Source organism: Lissotriton vulgaris, chromosome 2_1, assembly GCF_964263255.1.
Source record: "Lissotriton vulgaris chromosome 2_1, aLisVul1.2, whole genome shotgun sequence".
In the NCBI taxonomy this organism is placed as follows: Eukaryota; Metazoa; Chordata; class Amphibia; order Caudata; family Salamandridae; genus Lissotriton; species Lissotriton vulgaris.
The window spans coordinates 1,131,176,149-1,131,199,044 of record NC_141687.1 but is presented as its reverse complement, the minus strand read 5'-3'; positions in this window follow the sequence as shown (position 1 = coordinate 1,131,199,044).

The window sequence follows — 22,896 nt, the reverse complement described above, 5'->3', positions numbered from 1 at the left end:
CCGCTCTCCGGGTAAGGCAGATGGGCTCGGGGAACAGGATAATAGAAGGATGATAGCGCGGGCAAGCGGGAGCTCTAGAAAGCTGCGACCGCCATTGCCGCTGGCTAAGCCACGCCGATTGATTATTTTTTTGATCTTATTACTTTTTGTAGAATAGGTGGTAACACACACTATTCGATCCTCTTTTTGTCTTTGGTTATTACTCAATTCCAAGAGGTGTTCTCTGTGATTGTACCAGGCCCGTTTGCGTGCCTGTTTTAAAAACCTGATTGGATAACCTCTATCAAGCAGCCGGGCTAAAAGGCCTGCTGATTCATTAAAAAAGTCCTCCTTTTTAGCGCAATTCCTACGCAACCTCAGGAATTGCCCAAATGGGAGATTGTCCCTGAGGTTGCGGGGGTGATGGCTACTATAACGGAGCAAGGTATTACGCTCACTACTTTTACGGTACAGACCGGTGTATAACATACCCAGTTCCGTATTGATCGTAATATCAAGAAAATTGATTTTGGACCCATCAAATTCTAAAGTAAATTGGATATCAGTGGAACATGTGTTTAACCACTCATGAAAGGAAGTGAGTTCTTCTGCATTGCCATTCCATATGATTAAGACGTCGTCTATATAGCAACGCCACAACCCTATGTCGTTGAAGTAGGGGTTAATCTCATTGAGGACATTTGCCTGTTCGAATGCGTCCATGAAAATTATGGCTAGGTTGGGGGCAAAGCTTGCACCCATCGCCACTCCCTTCGTTTGGATATAGTACTTACCCAAAAAGGTAAAGAAGTTTTTAGTCATAGCCAATGTTAGAAGTTCAATGATGAACTCTGTTGGTACACGGTGGGGTGCGGGACGTGAATTCAATACTAGCTCAATTACTGTCAACGCTTGGTTCTGTGGAATATTGGTATACAAGGATTGGATATCCATTGTGGCCAAAAGACTTTTTTTGGGGTCATGTAGACGTCCATCTAAAAGCAGGATGGTTTGCATCGTATCCTTCAGGTACGTGACCGTCTCCTCTGCGAGAGGTTTTAGAAACGTGTCAATGTACTTACACAATGGCTCAAGCAGAGAGCCACATCCAGAAATTATGGGTCTGCCTGGGGGATTTTGCATTCTTTTATGGATTTTTGGAAAAGTATAAATAGTTGGTGTTCTGGGATGTTTGTTATTGAGATAATCAAACTCTTGTTTGTTGATAAAGCCTGACCCTAGTCCTTGTGCCGTTATAGATTTGATTTTCTTAGCTAGCTCACTCGTGGGATCACCTTTCAGTTTAGCATAGTTGCCCTCGACTTCTAGTTGGTCAAGTATTTCTTTTGTATACTGATCATAGTTTTGTACCACAATAGCTCCGCCCTTGCCGGCCGGTTTTATGACAATACTGGTATTTTCTTTGAGAGTGTTCAGTGCTAGTCGTTCCGCCTTAGTGATGTTATATTTGACATACTGTCTCTCTGACAGTGTCTTCTCTACATCTCTCAGTACCAATTGTTCAAATGCCAATATTTTGGATGACATTTGGTGAGCTGGAGGGTTGAATTTTGATGGAGGTCTCAGGCCACTTCCAGAAAAGATCGGATTATGTGGGACTTTTTGAAAGAAATGTTTAAGTCTTATCTTTCTGAAGAAATGGTGTAACTCAACTTTAAGATTGAATGAGTTAGGCATCGAGGTTGGAACAAAGGAAAGGCCTTTCTCCAAGATACTTTGTTCGTCTTGATGTAATTGGTAATCAGAGAGGTTAATTACCGGATTTTCAGGTTTGTGAACTACCATCTGTAGTGTTGTCTCCTGGTTTGTATCTCTCCATGGGATGTCTGTTGGAACTGTGTCTGCCCTCTGCCTCTCCCCCTGCCTCTGTTCCAATTCTGTGTTCGTGGGCCCCTGGGCCTCCCCCAGGGACGTCCTCGTCCTCGTTGGTCCCACAATTGGTCCTGTTCTAAAAAATTGGTTTGATCTGGATAGTTATTGCCTGGATTGGTTATATCAGTACTAGTGCCTGCTTGTTCGGAATCACTATCTGTATTACTGCCAAAAGAGGATCCTGAAAAAGTGGTAAATTTCCTGTATCCTCGTCTACCTCTGCTGGTTGTTCTCTTATATAATACCCTTCCTGTAGGTATGGGTATACCACCTTGTTATCGTAAAATTTAATGTCTTTGGCTACCTTATCCAACTTGGTGGCTTGGGCATACAGGTCAAATTCACGTATTGTCTTTTCCACACGTTCTAGGGCCTCTTTGGCGTTAATTAGGGCTTTGTCTTCAATGATCTCTTTTTTGAGATCAGCTATTTCTTTTATCAACCTCTCAGCTTCTATCACCGCTGTCTCTATCCCCAACACCATCCAGTGGCGTGAACATGTGTTGGAGACAAAGCTGAAGTGTTCTTTAAATTTTGGGTTGTCAACAAATATCGCTGGTTCGTTTCTAACTCTCAAACCCATTGGAATCACATTTGCTTTCAGGTATTTTGCTAAAGTGTGTCAATGAAGTCTCATTCTTATTCATTTCTTCTCTAAACGTTCTAGCTTCGCAACTTTCTCATTCAATGTAATGTCAATACTCCTGGTTTCATTTCCCAGAATACCACTAGCTCCCTGGTTACTCAGTAGCTGGTCAATATAATCTTCACTGTAAGACAGTGTTTCTTTTTCAGACATGTTATTCAAAAGAGCACACTCTGGAGAAGTCTTTAAATCATACAAATAGTTGCACTAAGGAACAATTTTTACGAAGAAAACATACAAAAATGATTAAACATATATCACACAACAATTTGACATTTAGACAAAACCCTCGCAGGAATCCCTGCACAAGGTAACCATTATAAAAATGGGGTAACCCAAAACGGTTCTTGGACCTGGGTAATCAATGTTATCAGAAAAAACAGTGGTCCAAACCGGAATTGATCATTAGCTCAATAAATCATGTACTCACAGTTGCTCATTTTTCATTCTTCAATGAGTGTTTTAATTAATCCACTCTATAGACCTAATCAGTGAAATTTGTACAACAAAAAGCAACTACCTGAAAAAACTCGATTTATTCCAAAATGAGTTTTTAATAAATTACTCCATCACAGCAAAAATAATTATATACATTTATACATCTTCAAGAACAAACGGTAAAAAGGGGAGCAACCTGCTTCTAAAAAGGGAGTGCCAGAAAAAGAAGAAAAAAGTGATTTGAAGAATAAAGGGGTGTAAGCCTCAACGGAAAAGTGACATAAGATTAGGGGTAAATTGAAAACCAAAGCTGCAGAAAATTTAGCTGATTATGCAATAAGGCCACTGATTATTTGTTACACTTTTACATTTATACAGTCTCAACTGGCATGTATAATGAAAGTAAATAGTGGTCCTATTTGTTTGTTAAAAGAAGCGTCGACGTTTCGACCCGTCTTGGGGTACAGGGGTAACTGTGAACCTCGACCTGCGGGTCTTCCTCAGGACGTGTGTGACACAACCTTCATACCGTAGTTTTCAAGCTGTGGACCTATGATAAATTAAGGCAATGTTCAGGGAGTTGCATGGATAGGATATTTTTTTTTTAAAAGGGGACATTAACCTCTAGTCTTTGCTTACCCAAAATTTTCTTTTTAATGGGATGATCACGGTCCTCCTACACCTGGATGGACGTTACGGGTACTTGACCATAGTCAAACACCTATAATTAATAAGGTGTAATCGGTCTTTTAGTATCAATTCTTAATCTACATTGATATTGATGAAGTTTTTTTCACTCACAAAATTGCAGACTTACCATCCGAATTCGTGGTCATGGGCGTCCCACACAAATTATCAAGTGGTAACCCCAGAGGCAGCAGACACAGCTCACAACAAGGCACCATCCATTACTACAAGGGAACACATTGAGGGTGTGTTACCGCGGTACCGTTCTATGGTGGTAAACAGTGGTCAGGAAAAACGTGGTGTTTCCTACCTTTAATTTTCGCATATGGCCATCACTTATTGGGATATTTGTTTGGGTGGTATGCTGCTCAATTCCAGACGTCGATAATTGCTGTAATGGGACACATAGGGTGAGTGTTACCTAGATGCCGTTCCGATTTGAGTGATTCGCGTTTTTTAATTCAAAAAAATAAACGTGGTGTTTTGCATACCTTATCGTGTCTTGCGCGGGCGAACCTCGCTGGGATATGTTCTCGTGTTGACGCTGTTCTAACCGACACCTGAAGGCGCTGGGTAAGAACATAAATAGTATTACCTCAGAGTCGGCAGTGTGGCGCTTGGGGCCTACGGGGGTCTGATTTTAAAAAGCAATGGGGCAAGAGAAAACTTACCTTGCCGGGGTATGCGTCCGCTACCGGCGAATTCACAGTGTCCGATGCAATCGTAACGCGATGACGTCCAACGGACGTATTTGGCGTTCAATAGGGGAAGGACATAGAAGAAAGACTCGCTCAAAATATGGGCTGAGTCGGAAAATCAATGGTGACTCGTGTAATTAACTAACAGTACCCAGAGTGTAACCAACCCCATAAAAGGTGGAATGAGAGGGACAACCACAACACAGGGAGGTGGTTTCAAATTTCATGAAAAGCATAGATTTAGTGATGACGGATCACACACTAGAATGATCATCTATTATTCAGTACTGCCACCTGTTTGCTAATTTCTTCGTACTCATTAAGGCCCTGTTTGATAGTGTCAAATAAATGTATAAAGCGGCACTCACGAAGGCTCAGTACGTGGTTAAAATCTCCTCCTCTGGGATTTGGTGTCACCTTTTCAAGGACACACCATTTCAGGCTGTCAGGTGCATGTTCAAATTTAGTGAAGTGCTCCACAAGTGGTGCCCCCTGGGTTTTACATTTCATGCGGCTTACGTGTTGTAATATACGGCACTTTACCCTTTTGATTTTTTGCCCAATGTACAAAAACCCGCATGGGCATGTAATCGCATAAATCACTCCACTGGAGTTACAGTTACTGTGTTCTTTTAACATGTGTGTGTAATTGTTGTGCTTAAAATGTTTAATTTCTTGGGTTAAGGGGCATGCTTTACAGTTTCCACATTTTACATGGCCTCTCACTGGGGGAATCTCCCATAGAACTGTTTGACCTTGTGGAGTGGTGCTAGGTAGTAAAGCTTTCACAACGTAGTCCCTTATATTTTTTGCCTTCTTAAAAGCATGTAATGGCAAAGAGGCATTCCCAATCTCATCAGCTATCATATGCCAATGTTGATTGATTATTTTTTTGATCTTATTACTTTTTGTAGAATAGGTGGTAACACACACTATTCGATCCTCTTTTTGTCTTTGGTTATTACTCAATTCCAAGAGGTGTTCTCTGTGATTGTACCAGGCCCGTTTGCGTGCCTGTTTTAAAAGCCTGATTGGATAACCTCTATCAAGCAGCCGGGCTAAAAGGCCTGCTGATTCATTAAAAAAGTCCTCCTTTTTAGCGCAATTCCTACGCAACCTCAGGAATTGCCCAAATGGGAGATTGTCCCTGAGGTTGCGGGGGTGATGGCTACTATAACGGAGCACGGTATTACGCTCACTACTTTTACGGTACAGACCGGTGTATAACATACCCAGTTCCGTATTGATCGTAATATCAAGAAAATTGATTTTGGACCCATCAAATTCTAAAGTAAATTGGATATCAGTGGAACATGTGTTTAACCACTCATGAAAGGAAGTGAGTTCTTCTGCATTGCCATTCCATATGATTAAGACGTCGTCTATATAGCGACGACACAACCCTATGTCGTTGAAGTAGGGGTTAATCTCATTGAGGACATTTGCCTGTTCGAATGCGTCCATGAAAATTATGGCTAGGTTGGGGGCAAAGCTTGCCCCCATCGCCACTCCCTTCGTTTGGATATAGTACTTACCCAAAAAGGTAAAGAGGTTTTTAGTCATAGCCAATGTTAGAAGTTCAATGATGAACTCTGTTAGTACACGGTGGGGTGCGGGACGTGAATTCAATACTAGCTCAATTACTGTCAACGCTTGGTTCTGTGGAATATTGGTATACAAGGATTGGATATCCATTGTGGCCAAAAGACTTTTTTTGGGGTCATGTAGACGTCCATCTAAAAGCAGGATGGTTTGCATCGTATCCTTCAGGTACGTGACCGTCTCCTCTGCGAGAGGTTTTAGAAACGTGTCAATGTACTTACACAATGGCTCAAGCAGAGAGCCACATCCAGAAATTATGGGTCTGCATGGGGGATTTTGCATTCTTTTATGGATTTTTGGCAAAGTATAAATAGTTGGTGTTCTGGGATGTTTGTTATTGAGATAATCAAACTCTTGTTTGTTGATAAAGCCTGACCCTAGTCCTTGTGCCGTTATAGATTTGATTTTCTTAGCTAGCTCACTCGTGGGATCACCTTTCAGTTTAGCATAGTTGCCCTCGACTTCTAGTTGGTCAAGTATTTCTTTTGTATACTGATCATAGTTTTGTACCACAATAGCTCCGCCCTTGCCGGCCGGTTTTATGACAATACTGGTATTTTCTTTGAGAGTGTTCAGTGCTAGTCGTTCCGCCTTAGTGATGTTATATTTGACATACTGTCTCTCTGACAGTGTCTTCTCTACATCTCTCAGTACCAATTGTTCAAATGCCAATATTTTGGATGACATTTGGTGAGCTGGAGGGTTGAATTTTGATGGAGGTCTCAGGCCACTTCCAGAAAAGATCGGATTATGTGGGACTTTTTGAAAGAAATGTTTAAGTCTTATCTTTCTGAAGAAATGGTGTAACTCAACTTTAAGATTGAATGAGTTAGGCATCGAGGTTGGAACAAAGGAAAGGCCTTTCTCCAAGACACTTTGTTCGTCTTGATGTAATTGGTAATCAGAGAGGTTAATTACCGGATTTTCAGGTTTGTGAACTACCATCTGTAGTGTTGTCTCCTGACAGTATGTCAAATATAACATCACTAAGGCGGAACGACTAGCACTGAACACTCTCAAAGAAAATACCAGTATTGTCATAAAACCGGCCGACAAGGGCGGAGCTATTGTGGTACAAAACTATGATCAGTATACGAAAGAAATACTTGACCAACTAGAAGTCGAGGGCAACTATGCTAAACTGAAAGGTGATCCCACGAGTGAGCTAGCTAAGAAAATCAAATCTATAACGGCACAAGGACTAGGGTCAGGCTTTATCAACAAACAAGAGTTTGATTATCTCAATAACAAACATCCCAGAACACCAACTATTTATACTTTGCCAAAAATCCATAAAAGAATGCAAAATCCCCCAGGCAGACCCATAATTTCTGGATGTGGCTCTCTGCTTGAGCCATTGTGTAAGTACATTGACACGTTTCTAAAACTTCTCGCAGAGGAGACGGTCACGTACCTGAAGGATACAATGCAAACCATCCTGCTTTTAGATGGACGTCTACATGACCCCCAAAAAGTCTTTTGGCCACAATGGATATCCAATCCTTGTATACCAATATTCCACAGAACCAAGCGTTGACAGTAATTGAGCTAGTATTGAATTCACGTCCCGCACCCCACCGTGTACCAACAGAGTTCATCATTGAACTTCTAACATTGGCTATGACTAAAAACTTCTTTACCTTTTTGGGTAAGTACTATATCCAAACGAAGGGAGTGGCGATGGGGGCAAGCTTTGCCCCCAACCTAGCCATAATTTTCATGGACGCATTCGAACAGGCAAATGTCCTCAATGAGATTAACCCCTACTTCAACCACATAGGGTTGTGGCGTCGCTATATAGACGACGTCTTAATGATATGGAATGGCAATGCAGAAGAACTCACTTCCTTTCATGAGTGGTTAAACACATGTTCCACTGATATCCAATTTACTTTAGAATTTGATGGGTCCAAAATCAATTTTCTTGATATTACGATCAATACGGAACTGGGTATGTTATACACCGGTCTGTACCGTAAAAGTAGTGAGCGTAATACCTTGCTCCGTTATAGTAGCCATCACCCCCGCAACCTCAGGGACAATCTCCCATTTGGGCAATTCCTGAGGTTGCGTAGGAATTGCGCTAAAAAGGAGGACTTTTTTAATGAATCAGCAGGCCTTTTAGCCCGGCTGCTTGATAGAGGTTATCCAATCAGGCTTTTAAAACAGGCACGCAAACGGGCCTGGTACAATCACAGAGAACACCTCTTGGAATTGAGTAATAACCAAAGACAAAAAGAGGATCGAATAGTGTGTGTTACCACCTATTCTACAAAAAAGTAATAAGATCAAAAAATAATCAATCAACATTGGCATATGATAGCTGATGAGATTGGGAATGCCTCTTTGCCATTACATGCTTTTAAGAAGGCAAAAAATATAAGGGACTACGTTGTGAAAGCTTTACTACCTAGCACCACTCCACCAAGTCAAACAGTTCTATGGGGGATTCCCCCAGTGAGAGGCCATGTAAAATGTGGAAACTGTAAAGCATGCCCCTTAACCCAAGAAATTAAACATTTTAAGCACAACAATTACACACACATGTTAAAAGAACACAGTAACTGTAACTCCAGTGGAGTGATTTATGCGATTACATGCCCATGCGGGTTTTTGTACATTGGGCAAACAATCCAAAGGGTAAAGTGCCGTATATTACAACACGTAAGCCGCATCAAATGTAAAACCCAGGGGGCACCACTTTTGGAGCACTTCACTAAATTTGAACATGCACCTGACAGCCTGAAATGGTGTGTCCTTGAAAAGGTGACACCAAATCCCAGAGGAGGAGATTTTAACCACGTACTGAGCCTTCGTGAGTGCCGCTTTATACATTTATTTGACACTATCAAACAGGGCCTTAATGAGTACGAAGAAATTAGCAAACAGGTGGCAGTACTGAATTATAGATGATCATTCTAGTGTGTGATCCGTCATCACTAAATCTATGCTTTTCATGAAATTTGAAACCACCTCCCTGTGTTGTGGTTGTCCCTCTCATTCCACCTTTTATGGGGTTGCTTACACACTGGGTACTGTTAGTTAATTACACGAGTCACCATTGATTTTCCGACTCAGCCCATATTTTGAGCGAGTCTTTCTTCTATGTCCTTCCCCTATTGAACGCCAAATACGTCCGTTGGACGTCATCGCGTTACGATTGCATCGGACACTGTGAATTCGCCGGTAGCGGACGCATACCCCGGCAAGGTAAGTTTTCTCTTGCCCCATTGCTTTTTAAAATCAGACCCCCGTAGGCCCCAAGCGCCACACTGCCGACTCTGAGGTAATACTATTTATGTTCTTACCCAGCGCCTTCAGGTGTCGGTTAGAACAGCGTTCAACACGAGAACATATCCCAGCGAGGTTCGCCCGCGCAAGACACGATAAGGTGGGCAAAACACCACGTTTATTTTTTTAAATTAAAAAACGCGAATCACTCAAATCGGAACGGCATCTAGGTAACACTCACCCTATGTGTCCCATTACAGCAATTATCGACGTCTGGAATTGAGCAGCATACCACCCAAACAAATATCCCAATAAGTGATGGCCATATGACAAAATTAAAGGTAGGAAACACCACGTTTTTCCTGACCACTGTTTACCACCATAGAACGGTACCGCGGTAACACACCCTCAATGTGTTCCCTTGTAGTAATGGATGATGCCTTGTTGTGAGCTGTGTCTGCTGCCTCTGGGGTTACCACTTGATAATTTGTGTGGGACGCCCATGATCACGAATTCGGATGGTAAGTCTGCAATTTTGTGAGTGAAAAAAAGCTTCATCAATATCAATGTAGATTAAGAATTGATACTAAAAGACCGATTACACCTTATTAATTATAGATGTTGGACTATGGTCAAGTACCCGTAACGTCCATCCAGGTGTAGGAGGACCGTGATCATCCCATTAAAAAGAAAATTTTGGGTAAGCAAAGACTAGAGGTTAATGTCCCCTTTTTTAAAAAAAAATATCCTATCCATGCAACTCCCTGAACATTGCCTTAATTTATCATAGGTCCACAGCTTGAAAACTACAGTATGAAGGTTGTGTCACACACGTCCTGAGGAAGACCCGCAGGTCGAGGTTCACAGTTACCCCTGTACCCCAAGACGGGTCGAAACGTCGACGCTTCTTTTAACAAACAAATAGGACCACTATTTACTTTCATTATACATGCCAGTTGAGACTGTATAAATGTAAAAAGTGTAACAAATAATCAGTGGCCTTATTGCATAATCAGCTAAATTTTCTGCAGCTTTGGTTTTCAATTTACCCCTAATCTTATGTCACTTTTCCGTTGAGGCTTACACCCCTTTTTTCTTCAAATCACTTTTTTCTTCTTTTTCTGGCACTCCCTTTTTAGAAGCAGGTTGCTCCCCTTTTTACCGTTCTTGAAGATGTATAAATGTATATACTTATTTTTGCTGTGATGGAGTAATTTATTAAAAACTCCTTTTTGAATAAATCGAGTTTTTTCAGGTAGTTGCTTTTTGTTGTACAAATTTCACTGATTAGGTCTATAGAGTGGATTAATTTAAACACTCATTGAAGAATGAAAAATGAGCCACTGTGAGTACATGATTTATTGAGCTAATGATCAATTCCGGTTTGGACCACTGTTTTTTCTGATAACATTGATTACCCTGGTCCAAGAACCGTTTTGGGTTACCCCATTTTTATAATGGTGACATCAAATATATGGCAAGTGAGTGCAGTAGGTACATAATAGACTATATTGTGTCATATGAAGTGGAGTATCCACAACTGGATTGTAAGTCACTGATATGGTAAATCTCATTTAAAATCCCAGGGATTAACATGTATGGAAATTGGTGTGGATGACAATTCACTGATGCCCTTGAGGGTGTTTTGTTTTGGGAGAGGTTTATGGGCTGCTAAGGTGGATGTAGAGGAAGTCAAACATATCTATCAGGTGGCTGAGCTGCACATTGCAAATCCAGTGTAGGCAGAAAAATTCCAAGATTCTACACTTCACCACAAAATGTATCTCAGCTTGCCTCCTCTCCTACCGTATTCCCATATATATAAGTGACAGGATAATATATGAGGTTAGGATGTGTGCTTGACAACTGAGTTCTACCATGATGTTGTACATGTATAATGGGAACATAGGACACACAAAGATTGAACCTAACAAAGGTGTGACCTCCCTGAAGTAAAGCGCTCAGATACCCACGGGTCTAGCTAGCACTATATAACATTTATAAATAAATGGGCATTGTGACTAAATGGGGGGACTAAGGGGGAGGGAAGCACAAATGTGCCACAATATGTACCTGACTATTGGACTTATCACATATTAACTCTCAATGAAATGATATGATCAGATGCGCAAATTTGAAACTGGTCTGCCTGATGATGTACACTCCTTTATATTTGTCTACGGACAACATCATACTCATGAGGCATGATGGGCCTAACAAAGAAGGTGTAACCAAAAGTAGGTGGTGGCATTGACCATAATTATCCTGTTCCTTCAAGTATCAGTTACCTTCTAATACACATTTGTCTAGTAATGTGATATCTTGAGGATATCGGTGCTGTGTGGAGGTAGCAGCAGGCAACTGCTGCTGGTGAACGGGGCCCCAGATGTAAAGTTCAGGAGGTACACATGCAGCACACAGGCCAGATATAGCAGATCAATGATCGATGACAATGACATTTACATGTTAACTCATTGCTATAATGCTGTGTACCTAAATATGGCCATATGTTTCTCATTACAGTTGCTGACAGGATACCATCAGTGCTGCACACAACACCATCCCGAGGTATGCAAGACATCCTGGCTACAGCAGTGAAACCCACTCGCCTCTGTCCATCAGTTAGGCATTATTTAATACACACAAAAGATCAAAGGGAGAAACCCTCAAAGAGAGAGCGTACTGCTCCCTATCTAAATGTTAACTCACAAATAGTACGTTCTCAAAAAAGATGTGACATAATTAGTGCCATAGGGAAAAATTATACAGGCAAAATCCTAAAATGACTATCAGAATTCATAGATCAGAAGGTTAGTGTCTTGTTGAGGATAAGGAGAAACCTTTTTTAAGCACCACAACCCTCACTCACCAGAGGGTGACATGCTTCATCGTAGGGCTCCCTCCTCACACCGGGGCCCCAAGGTCTCAAGTGTGGTCTTCAACTCTCCAAAAATAGAAGAGGAGCTGAGGTGTTTTGTGTAGAGGGGACCGAAGGACTCGGTGGGTGAGGGGCAGAGTGCAGACAAAGAAAATATTATGTGAGGATGTGAAAACTGTCTCCAGGGGACCCTACTTTATTGTGCGGTGTCCTAGGACACAATGAAAAATGAAGAGGACTAGGGGTTATCAACAAATATACCCCTGCTAGAGGTCAATATGTTTCTGCCTTACACCGAACCCAACAGGGGTTCATGGGTATTTGTCAGGACCAAAAAGACAAACTAGTCACTCTGCATATAAATCATACAAATGGTTTTGCAAAAATGGGCTTAAACAAGAACAGACATTTATAATGGCTGGCAAGAGTTTATTTACTCGTATATGTGACTGGTGAAAAGTACACCGTCTCATCTGTAAAGAAAACAAGAAAACATGAACCAGAGGTAATCTGGCCATCATGTATACATAGAAAAAGATCCTCCACAAGACAATGTGTATAAGTGTCATAATACAATTAATGTTATCTGATTAAAGGTATTAGGTTACCTTTCTTCAGCCAAATTGTACCCCACTTGAAACTTGGCTAAAGGAAAAAGCCCAGAAAAACATGGCAGTAATAATGTGGCTGGAAAAGCAGTCCATTATAAATTCAGATCAATGCGCCAGACCAATGTTTCTTATAAAAATTAGGCAAGAAGTGAAGCCTGCTAAAGTTATAAGGAAAGCGAGGAATAGGTACTTGCAAAACAATTATGTGTCAGCACTGCATAATGATACTAATCAGTTTGTAAGTGCTCAGGTAGTTTAAATATGTGAAATACAATTTCTAAAAATGGTAATTAAATTGGAAAGTGTAGATTGTATATCCTATCTAGAGGGCATTTAATCCCACTGATACTGCATCTAAAGTGGTCTGGATACCGGTCAGAGGCTAGACCCCACTGTAAAAAAACAACTCTTGGATGTATAACTAGAAGTACCTTTTTTCTATACAATCCCTTAGATACATAAATCAGTGGAGAATTCACCAGGACGACCTATTGTTTCTGGGATCAGATCCATCCTGGAACCACTTTCCAACTTTGCAGATGCCTTCCTACGTCCACTGATACAAAACACTAACACCTACCTGTAGGACACCAAAGCCGTACTAGGCCTTCTGAGGATCCTACATGCAACATACTGATTGGCCTAGATGTGGAGAGTCTTTATACAAGCTTGCCACACAAAGAAACTATGGATATTCCTGAAGAAATCCTGTATGGGTCAACATGGCCCTACCATACACAACAGCATGTGGTCCTAAAATGCTGCAAATGGGCGGTAACAGAGAACTACTTCCGTTTTGAAGAAACCCTTTTTCAACAACAACACGGTACCAGCATGGGTAGTACTTTTGCGCAGAGTGTGGCTGGATTGCACGTCCATCATGTAGAGGAACAAAAGATCCTATCAGACCAAAACCCACATCACCAGAAGATTTTGGAATGGAAGAAATACATTGATGACATCCTGGTAATATGGAGGGGAGAAGAAACAGAGGCCAACATCTTCCTGGAGTGGCTCAACCTACAGGACCCCTTTCGGAAGTTCACCCACACAATGAGTAGGTCTGAGTTAGTTTTTCTTGACCTTAACATCTATGCAGTAGATGGTACACTCAAAACAACAACACACTTTAAACCAACCGCAAAAAACTGCCTCTTACTTTACGACAGCTTTCATCCACGACATCTGAAAGATAATCTCCCCTTTGGACAGTTCCTTAGACTTAGGAGAAACTGCACCGAAACATCGGATTATGATAAGCAGGCAAAAGACCTAGCAGAAAAACTAAAAAAACGAAAATACTCTTCCAAAATCATTGCAAAGGCAAGGAAAAGGGCACAAAATAATCATAGGGATGCCCTTCTGGAAACGTATGATAAAGAAGAGAATTAAAAAGACAAAAGACCCATCTTTATTACTACCTTCAGTATAGCATCAGACAAAGTTTTCAAGCTGGTAAAAAAACATTGGCGGATTCTCAAAAGTGGTAACTTGAACATACCAACACCAATGTTCTCACATAGGAGGGGCAAAAATCTGAAGGATATATTGGTACACACATGCCCGAAGCCACAAAACAAAAGTAACCAACAGGTAATCAGTACTTTACCAACAGGCCACCACCCATGTGGTAACTGTAGTGTATGCCATCTCACCACAACTAACAAGAGGGTCACTTTCAATACAGGGAAATCATGGGAGGTGTGAAAATGTACCACTTACAACACTATAGGAGTTTTATATCTGATTACATGCTGCTGTGACCTACAGTATACTTGTACTGCTAGATCTGTCAGCGGCCTTTGATACCGGGCCCCATGACCAACTCCTGGAAAGACTCCAGGACTGTGGGATTGGAGGCACGTTTTTCAAATGGTATACTTCCTTTTTAAATGGCCGCCAGCAAACTGTATGGTCCCCTCCGTTCTCAGCCTGTATCACCCCCATGAAAGTGGGTGTTCCCCAAGGCGCTGTGCTAAGCCCAGTCTTGTTCAATATGTATATGGCCCCCCTTGCACTTTTAGCGGAGCAATACGGCACTAAAATTCTGTCTCACGCCAACGACACGCAACTTCTGTTGCGTGTCGTTGGCGTGAGACAGAATTTACCTGAGCATAGAGTGGCGCCTCTGGTGGCCACAGATCATGTCTCACCCCAAGTGTTCAGTTACTTCACTAAAAAACCTTGGGGTAAAGATGGATTCCGACATGTTCATGAAGACCCGAATTCAAACTGTGGCCGGCACCTGCTTTGGGCTTTTAAAAATGCTGAGGAATGTCCTCCCCCTGCTGCCAATCTTCCTTAGAAAGATGGTGGTTCAGGCCCTTGTTGCATCTAGGCTGTACTATGCTAATGTCCTTTACTTAGGCCTACCGGAATACCTTCTGAGCCGCCTACAGGTGATCCAGAACTCGGCGGCCAGAGCTATTCTGATGACTGCACCCAGGGATCATATGACCCCCTCACTTAAAATCTCTCCACTGGCTTCCGGTGCGTGAGAGGGTCTAGTTTAACCTCTTTGCCGCTAATGACAAGGGTAACTCGTCATGGAGTTTCCATTGATTTCAATGGAAATTACATTGAAGTGCCAGAAGCACCATAGCATCTAAGTGGTTAAGGCCCTCACCTTGGCCTTCAAGGCCCTACACAACTCTGGGGCCCATTACATTAGGAAAAGGATACAGCATTATGCCCTGCAACGGATATTGAGGTCCTCAATGCAGTATCTGATGACCATTCTTAGGTTTTCCCATTCTTGTAGGGGCGGCGTCTCTTTCCAAGTGTTAGCACCCCACTTATGGAACGGTCTCCCCATTTCCAATAGATAGACAACCGACCTGGGGGGGGGGGGGGTCAGGAGGAAATTAAAGACCTGGCTATTTCAATAAGTAGCATTAATCCTGTAGCCGTGTGTATTTTTCTGCCTGTTTTCAGTGGTTGTTAGCGCTAGGACACTCCATGGAGTAGCTGTGCGATATATAAATACCCAATTACAATTACAATTACTATGTGGGTATGACTACCAGGAAAGGGAGCACAAGAATTTGCGAACATCGGAGCAACATCCAATGCTATAGGCAAGTACCAGAATGACGTCACATTTCAATGAGAAGCAACACACCGCAAATGAAATGCGGTGGGTAGTGTTGGAACACATTAAACCCTGTGATAACTTGGAACAGATGCTCCTAGAGAAGGAGCAAAGATGGGTTTTCAAGTTACACACCGACATCACTGGCTTGAACAAAAGTATACCATGGGGCCAATTCACTAGATAAATTAACCCCAATATCTCAGACAGATGGCAATCTCAAATTTAAGATGAAACCTCATCAATTAAGAAAACTTTCACACAGCAAGCGTACAACCGTAGGACAAATGCACAATATAACACCTATCTTAAGAATAACAGACCTAAGGAACAGCCGTATTTTTGAAAGTAGGTCGTTTTGTAATAACCAAAATTATGTGTGAGAAAATATTCCCAGGCTGTCTATTGATGTACAACCACCCTAAAACAGCCAGTGTTTTTGAGATTCAAATTTGTTTTACTCTCGTGAAAAAAAACCATACCTGGCATGTTCCTATACCTCTGACACGTGTCTGTAAAACGGGGACCGCTCTACAAGAATCAAAAAATAAGGAACTTTGATTTTTACACCTCATTCTTTTAAACTGGAAGCTGCATGAGGAACAGCCTCTTGCTATTTATGACCACTCCAATATGGCCGCCATGGTAGAGCCTCACACAGTCCCTAAGACCAGGGTTCGATACCAACCCCCCCCCATTTTTTCGTAATTTTACCTGGCGTCTCTCTATATTTCGAAGGAGGGACTACTGTATGTAAATAAATAACTTAGACATTCAGAGGAGACTCCGTTTTTGAAGTAAGACTAGAAGGGACACAAAAATAATAGCAACATGGCAGAACATTTTCAAACGAAATGAGACATGCACTAGTCTTTAACAGCATGAGGACATGACTTGGCTGTTTTGAAAGACTATTTCTACCGGTACCAATGCGCAGACACGCTAAGATGCGGTCCACCCTGGGAACGAGTAGGTCATGTCGACGGATGGTTGCTGAGCACAGTAAGACTTTTTTCCCTACAGAAAATCCAGAATTCTTTTTCCTGTATTCTCACAGCATTTCTTACAATTTTTTAGGATCAGCGCAAGGGATGCTTAAAAGAGAGGAATGGGTTGGAACAAAATCACTATAATTGCACTTCTTTGTGTATTCTTCTTATTACAATATAGGGTTCTACAGGCCCCTCCACCCAGACAGACCATGAGGCACAATTTGGCCATAAAATAAGTATGTTGCAAAGTGAAATTGTTATTACGTTTCATGTTGTGTGTGTCCTGTTTTGTCTATGATCACGAGTGTTTTTAACATAATTTTTAACCTTGCTTTCTCACAATAGTGATGTCAAGTGTTGTATATTAATACACACAGGATCTAAGCACTGATTACTGTTACTTTCAAGGGCACTTACACCATTGTATGAAGTACCTTGATTTGTGTGCAGCGGAATGCCATAACCTGCCCACAGGAGTGGTGGGCAGGCAGTATATATTAACTTGCATTTTGCTTTTTCTTATCCATGAGAGATATCACGTGTTCAGAATCAACTGTATGTATTTTTTCAAAATGCTCACACAATTGGTGTGCATTCATTATCTTTATTTTCACCTAACTATAGGTCCTGCACAGAGTGGTACACAAGGGGCTGGTCCCTTTTGTGTCCTGAAGAAGAGGTTTAGGGGATACCTCGAAACATGTCGACACAATACTAGGGATTATAACTACATAACAATTATTTTTCCCTTTTATTCACCCCTTTTTATCCTTGCCAACTGGGAGCAGGAATAAAACTTTGGCTCACTACTTAGGTACATTTTTAAATATCACTTCCACCACTTCCCCTACACTGCACTACACATATCCTCACAAAATAAGTGCTCCTACGTAACTCCGCAAGTCGCAGCACGCCCCAAGCAGTAGATGCTTGGGATGGCCCCAGTGATGAAGCATGTTACCTAGGGGCAACCCTGAGTGAGTGAGGGGACTCAAGAAAATTAATTTTTCTTTTCGGCTAAAAGAGGTTGGTTTCCACCCAATTGGTGAACCACCCATATGTCCTTGGCTAGCTTCTTTTCATCCGTCATCCACTGATCCTTTTTGCTACATAACTAGAAGTACTACCCCACTAACGGGCCGGAATTTCTGGAAATGGACTTGAACCCATTGAAATGACATACAGAAAGTGGTAGGCAGGAAATACATCACAGGAAGTAGCTGGCAGACTTTTTCTGTTCATTCTGATCCTTTCTCTGTCACAGATCATATCCTCTCCATCCTGGTGCTCTGTAGCAGTGATCCCTGGAATGACACATTAAAGGAACATTAGAAACGTGAAAGGAAAGCTAGAACAGATGATTTAATTATGTTTGGACTGGGAAAAGGGTGTGGCCAGGTACAACATCACATCCCAGAAGAGTTTGCCCCTTTGCATTATGGTACATGTAGTCCATATTTTGCGCTCGACTCAAGAGTTTACTATAGTGTTAAGGTAAATTTAGGGGGAGAAGTGCTGTGTATCCCAGACACACAGGGACTGATTCACCAAGCTCATCATCACTCACAGTGGGGATCCCACAGTTGTGCGGGAGTCAATTCAGTTGGGGGCAAATACTCCAGAATGCAATAGTTAGGGCCCTTTGTTAATCAAGCAACCATTGTCAAAAGGTCCTGGGAGGTCTCATTCATGCTCATACATTTAATCCTCTGAGGCAATGTATTCCTGAGGCACATTGACAATACAGATTGCTGACATCTGCACCTGACCTAATGCATGGCCAATCTTTTGACTCCTGTCAACAGCTGTGGTTTACATACATTTAGTGTGGCTTGTAAAGTCGTCTCAGGATGAAATGTTTGTACTGAGTCATAAATATCCAGCTTTCATCACGGACAAAACCACATTTTGTCCTTAACACAACTGGTTGCTCAGGTGAAAAAAATGCCAACCAGCTGGTCACGGACTTGCATACCCTGCCTTCTGTTCGGTGCAGTGGCCTGGTTGCCCGGATTCAGACCTACCGCTGTTACAAGAGGTATGTGTAAGCCATGACTTAAAGCTATGTTGTGCAAGACACAACAGGCTAATATGATCTTGCACACAACTTCAGGGGAGTACATCAGCACCCCACCCTGTATGATCAAGACATCTAAATCGCGACTTCTGGAGACCAAAAGTATGCTCTATGATGGTTCGTGTTTGTATGTGTGCCCTATTGTACCTACGCTTAGGTACAGTGGCTGCAAGTCTGTATGGTGTGAGGAGGTGAGGGGAGAGTGCATGCCCAGCATCACCTGAGGAGGTAAAATAGGGAAATTGTTTACATTTCCCCCTTACATCTGTACAAAACATGATCTATACTTTGGTAAGTGCAATGTCTGTGGAGGCCATGTATGTGACATGATGAATCTTATTGTAAAATGGTTGTTTATGTGAAATGGCATTCATATATTACATTTATACATTTCCTACATGTTTGGTGCTTGGTACTTACCCAGTAGCCACATGTTTCCAAATTCTCCTGCAGCCATTCGCCGGGGATAAGGTGACATGCGGAATACAAGCTCTCATGAGTACTGCCTGGAAACACTGCATGCACATCAATGAATCTATCACTGGCATCACAGACAACCTGCACATTGATGGAATGCCATTGGTGTCTGTTGCAGAAGATATGTACAATGCAGTGGGGTGGCTGAAGTGCCACACGGGTACAATCAATTGCACCCAGCACATGTGGGAAGCGTGTAATGCGATTAAAATCCAGGGCTGCCCTCTGTCTCCTGTCCAGTGTATGTGGTATTTGTATGTGGAGGTGGGCTCTCGTATTGATGCAGCTCAGTACCTGATGCAGGTCCTGCGACTGGCTAGACTGAGAGATGCCCACAAGGTCACTGGTGCCCCTTTGGAATGACCCGTAATTGAAAAAATAGAGAGCAGCAAGGATCTTGAGATAGGCCTGGAGGGCAGGAGAGCGACAGGTCACAGAGTCAAGTTCCTCCTCCACTCACAAACCATCTACAAGATGACATCTGGGGGAAACGGTATTTGGCCCTGACATCTTGGCTGGACATCCCAAATAGGTCAATCCTTTGTATGAATATCCTCTCTACTCTCCTCCTCCTCCTCAACTCTTCTTGCCGCATGGCAAGGGGCAGAGCAACAAACACATTCATGGTTTGAGGGTGTTAGCTCGGAATTTATATATGATGCAGGGTTGGGATTGGTTGTTGGGCTGCAGTGTTTCAGCTGCAGCATGGTGGGGACAGTAAGCACGTACACAGGTGTTTAGCATTGAAGGCAATGATCATCCAGCCCAAATGTGGAGATTCCGGCCTGATTGCGGAAACTACGGTCCGATTTCAGAAATTTTGGCCCGGGTGCGGAGATTCCGGCCCTCGTGTGGAGATTCCGCCATGCGTGCAGAATCTTCGGCTCAAGTGCGGGCGTAAAGATACGATTCATAAATAACTTTTGTGACTACCAAAAGTTGTAAGTGGCTTCTGTGAATATCAAAAGTCACAAAGTTAGACTTTTGTCTTAAATTACCTTTCTGAATTGGCCACACTGTGTCTGGAAGTTGCCTTTGAATGACATTTGAAAGAGAGCAATCCAAACTGATTCAGAAACATTAATCAATGGATCCATGTTGCAAATGGGTTCCACCCATTAAGGACAACATGATTTTTTGTTTTTGATAGCCCTGATTTTTGGACCGTGAAATGACTATGAGTGGGACCCACTAACTAAATCTCACTCATGGTCATTTTACAGTAACTGCACTGAGCATGTTTACTACAAGCGTCCACCTTTTAAGATGAGGCACCTGCGGTGCAATTAAGGTAAGGGGCACTGGGCTGGTTACTTATGAACAAGTGTGTGCTCACATATGCAGGCTGCATGTTTTAGACTACTGTTGTGCATAGTCTCATACTTGTGCACAGGTAGCCTGATGCAGAAGGGACTCTGCAAGGATAGACGCTGGCCTGGTGTAGGGCTTATAATATGAATAGGTAGGAGTGTAAAGTTTACTGGAAAATCTGTAGAGCTTTCACTGTATGATACATATAGATGAAATCTGCCTTAAAGTGCAGTTTCACTGCACTTAGGCTTGAGTCCAGCAATGTGCCAAACTGGGGCTAAACATGCATACAGAGTTTGATTTTGTACGTTCCAATTACCCACATATACATCTTAGTGGATTTAAAACACATCATATTTATCTGACTCCACTCATAATCAGATTCCAGGCGTTTGCCCTACTTGCTGTTAATTACTCTGCTCCCCACAAAGGGAATATAGGCCTCCCCACACAAAAGTAGGAATTATCAGTGATTAACTCAGTTCCTTGGAAGGAAGGGGTGGGGAAGAAAATCTGCATCTGATGAATAGCTGTTACAGTGCACCTGGCCTGGGTAAGCCCAGCCCACTGATCAAGGAAGGAAGCTATGACTTCTGAAGTCAACAAAGAGGGGCTCCCCTTTGAAGTTTTGGTTGGAAGGGATCTAGTACTGATATCAACCAGTGATTGAGCTGAGACTCACAGAGGAGAAATTCACAGAGAAAACTTGACTATGTCATATTGGATTGTCCCCGAATACAGAGGGATGGGGAGGGAGGATGTGGCATCCTAGGATTGGCCAGAGACACCTGGTGTGTAAAACTTACCACCCTCGCGTATAAACCCATGCACAAGGGAGAGACAAAGAATAAGACCCTAGACCTGCTGAGTAATGGACTGCTGAAAGAGAAGGAAGATGGACTAAGGATTTTGTCCCCAGTTGACCCCCCCCCCAGATTAGATGGATCCCACCAGGGCCACTGGCCCTAGCCCTGCATGCCCCCTGAGGACAAATTGGGAGAAGCTCGGAACTCCACTTCCACCAAAAATGAAAGCTGAAAACTTGCAGTCTGAGTAAACAGAGTGGGCAAAGCCACTTATTACCAGTGAACGAACCAGGGCGAGGCACTTCATAATGCCCTGCATAGGCAGTAGTTGCGCTGGTTTGCTTATTCGTGGTGCCCTTAAAAGGGGCAGGGAAACACCAACGTACATTTGCAGTGTTGTCGGGGGTCTTCAGGAGCTGCAGTAATTCCCTTAGAAATAGTTACAGAGAGGCCTTAGGTTTCACAGGCATTGTGTTCTTGACCCCCAGGAGAGATTTAGATTGATTTTAAGTGTTACCTGAACATAAGCTTTAGGTCTTCAGCTCGAAAGAGCAGGAAACCCATTGTGGTTGGTCCTATGGCTACACTATGTGGCCTGAACTTGTAAAAGAAAGAGCCTGACAATTGATTTATAAATTGAAAAGGATTTATTGCCAATTTTAATATTGAACAATGAAATGAATGTTTTTCTATTAATGAGTGCCTTAAAACAGGATTATTGACCCAATTGGGTATAACAGTGACTTCTAATGTGATTATTGTTCCTATTAATTTGGGGACTCCTTGACAAAGCCAACAGGCTTGTTCTGTATATTGATGTGGTAACTCCTTGACAAATCCAATGGGTTTGTTTTATGTACTGATGTGGTAACCCCTTTTACAAAGCCAACAGGCCAGACCTATCTGAAATGACATTTCCTTATATTGGATGTTTAATCTGGTATACGATGGGGCATTGTGATTGTGGGGGTCATGACCCACAAGGCGTGAACTATGATATAAGGGTGTCACTAAAGGTTCTTTCATCTACATGCTGTACATAATTGTAATTTAATGCATAGCATTTAGTAGTGTGTGTGTAAGAAATGTAATTTTCCTTTTCTAACAATGAAATACTGACTCAATAATAGTTTATTTATTGTTGTGGCTGTGTGCTATCACATTGGGATTACTAGCCATCATCAAATCCAATGTGTAGGCCTTTGACTTATCTACTACGCTATCCTGGAAGACTCAAGCGCTACAATGGAGTACTTGGTTCCTAGTAAAGAGGCAATTGTAGACCTATGGAGACAACTGTAAACCAATTACATGCAGAGGACTACCATCCTGCACAACTAATACCCCCAAATTCTAACAATCCACTTTCACTGACTAGCAATTGTGTAAAGGTAGGATCCAAACCACCCCACTTTGTTCCAGTCTCAAGTTCTTCTTGAGTAAGGAAGGTATTATTTCTCAGAGTTCTCAATGAGCTGC